Source organism: Myotis brandtii, unplaced genomic scaffold (assembly GCF_000412655.1).
Source record: "Myotis brandtii unplaced genomic scaffold, ASM41265v1 scaffold603, whole genome shotgun sequence".
In the NCBI taxonomy this organism is placed as follows: Eukaryota; Metazoa; Chordata; class Mammalia; order Chiroptera; family Vespertilionidae; genus Myotis; species Myotis brandtii.
Window position 1 is genome coordinate 450644 of NW_005370284.1, and position 2757 is coordinate 453400.

Sequence of the window (2757 nt, forward strand, 5' to 3'; positions counted from 1 at the left end):
GGACCCAGGCGTGGTTTCCGGGAGGTAGAGGCGGGCGGGGCGGGGGAGGGCAGAGGCTATGGGAGGGCCGGTGCCACCACGGGGAGGGTTTGGAATGACCCAGGCAGTGGCTCTAGGGCAGTGATGGCGAACCTATGACATGCGTGTCGGAGGTGACACGCGAACTCATTTTTTTTGGTTGATTTTTCGTTGTTAAATGGCATTTAAATATATAAAATAAATATCAAAAATGTAAGTCTTTGTTTTACTATGGTTGCAAATATCAAAAAATTTCTATATGTGACACGGCACCAGAGTTAAGTTAGGGTTTTTCAAAATGCTGACACGCCGAGCTCAAAAGGTTCGCCATCACTGCCCTAGGGAACTGGTCTGATCTGTGAAGGGCTTGGTGAGATGAATAGAAGGTGAAACCAGGAAAAGCCTTGAGCCCCGCGCCCCGAAGCCGCCTCTCAGGGGAGTGCTATTTCATCACCTCCCAAGGCAGCAATAAATCTTTAAAGACACTAACTAGTCCATTGTGCTTTCAGTCCGATGTCACAATATGAGGACACACATGCTCAGTGTGTGTGGGTCTATCTGTGCTCTCATTTGTCTAATGCAGTCGTCATGACAACCGAAAGAGGGCGGTGCCCGTTCAGCACCCCGACTTCTGGGATCGCCACTCAGACCTCCAACCACAGGGGCATTAAAAAAATCTCATGAACTAAGTCAGATGGAGAAAGGCTGACAGCGGGATCTGCAGAGCAAAGGAGCAGCAAACCCTAGACAACGGAGAGGGGGGGGGGGTCACCTGGCCCCTGGGGGGGGGGGGGGCGAGGCCCACACACCGGGTATCAGTCGGCTAGGCCGTGGGGACGTCCTCGCAGCGTGGCGACCACGACAGCACCGCCCTGCGTGTGTGGAAGTGGCTAAGAGGGCAGGTCCTCCCAGCTCCCACCATGAGGAAAGCCTGCCGCCGCTTTGCCTCCCGCGTGGACCACGGCACAGCGCGGACACGCGTGGAGCAGTACGTTGCGCAGCGAAGGCCTTTGGGCCACGCGATAAAAACCCTCCAAACACGAAAACGCGGAGACATTTTCACTTCACGCCCGGCTCAGGGGCGTGGACGCTCCGTGGCTGTGGCGGCATCAACCTCGCAACTTCACACGCTTTCTAGTCTTTCTAGCCGTGACGTGTGGCCAAGCTCAGCCGGCGGCCCGGTGGCCGTGGGTCTGGTGGGGAGAAACGGACGGTCCAGTCCTGCGTTTTAGGGGTGGGCCTCTCGCCACACATCTCAGAGCCCAAACCCGGATGGGAGGTGGGGTCCCGCTCCGTTAGCTGCACAGGGCAGCCTGGTCTGTGTCCGTAGGAGGGAGAGGGTCCCGCAGCTGGATAGCCGCCGGGTGCTGTGTCGGGGGCTCTGCCTGGAGCCCCGTGTTGGAGCCACGATCGCTGAGATCCATGCGACTGCACCATCCATCGTAGACTCACACCTGACAATTTCTAAGCTTCAAACTTAGTTTTTAAAAAAATATATTTTTGTTGATTTCAGAGAAGAAGGGTGAGGGAGAGAGAACATCAATGATGAGAGGGAATCATTGATCGGCTGCCTCCTGCACACCCCTCACTGGGGATCCAGCCCGCCACCCTGGCATGTGCCCTGAGTGGGAATCGAACCCAGGACCCTTCAGTCTGCAGGCCGATGCTCTATCCACTGAGCCAAACTGGCTAGGGCCTTAGTTTGTGGTTTGATCATTTATTTCTTGGCTGCGGCTCTATTGTTGTAATTTAGGAAATGTTGACAAGTTGGCGACGTTTCATGCCGGCTGCACGGTGGCGGCTGGAGGGCTGGCCTGTCTGGGTCCCGCCGGTCCCTCCGCAGTGTTTGCACGGCCCAGCATGGGTCAGGGCCACGCAGGAGACAGCACCGTGGCCAAACGATGCCCAAGTGCAGCGACGCTCAGCTAAACGAAGCAAACGCCAGGCTTCACCCGCTGACACAGCCCTGGTGGCGGGGGCAGAGGTGAGTTACGGAGACTGAGGACCGGGGGAGGGCGGCAGCAGCCTCGGGACTCTGGGTCTGAACACAGGGGCTCGCTGGCCCCTCCTGCAGCTCCGGGGGGACCCACGGGCCGGTGCCCAGGACAGGGGAGGACAAGGGCCCAGAGCTGGGAGCCAGGCAGCAGCCAGGAGAGAGCTAGCTCTGCCTCCAGCGTGCTCACGGGGACGCAGAGTGACAGGGTGTGTGTGCGCATGTATGTGTGCGTGTGTGTGCATATGTGTATGCATGTGGCTGTGCGTGCATGCATGTATGTGAATATGTGTGCGCACATACATACGTGTGCACATGTGTGTGGGCATATGTGGAGGGAGAGAGCAGCACTGTGAGGCCCAGGGCCTGGTGGGGGACGGCTGGGCGGGTGGGCTGTCTGCCTTTGCTCCCGACCCCTCCCTCCCTCACGCTGGTATTCGGTCACTTCGCTGGGGAAGAGTCACCTCAGGGCGATGGGAACATGTTCACGTCGCGAAGCTGTTGTGAGAAGTGAACGAGAAAACGGGGGGACTCTGTGCACACGCCGAGAGGAGCGTGACCGCTGTTGCTGGTCTCGTTCTCATTTGCATCAACAGCGAGTGAGGGCCTCCATTCCCGTTAGGTAAGCGATCTGGCCTCCTCACATCCCACTTGGGGTCTGCAACCCCAGGGCGGGATTGGCAGGTGCTGCTGGGTTAGGAGCGGGCTGGGTGAGGAGGGGGGTTAGGAGGGGGTGGGGTGGGGGG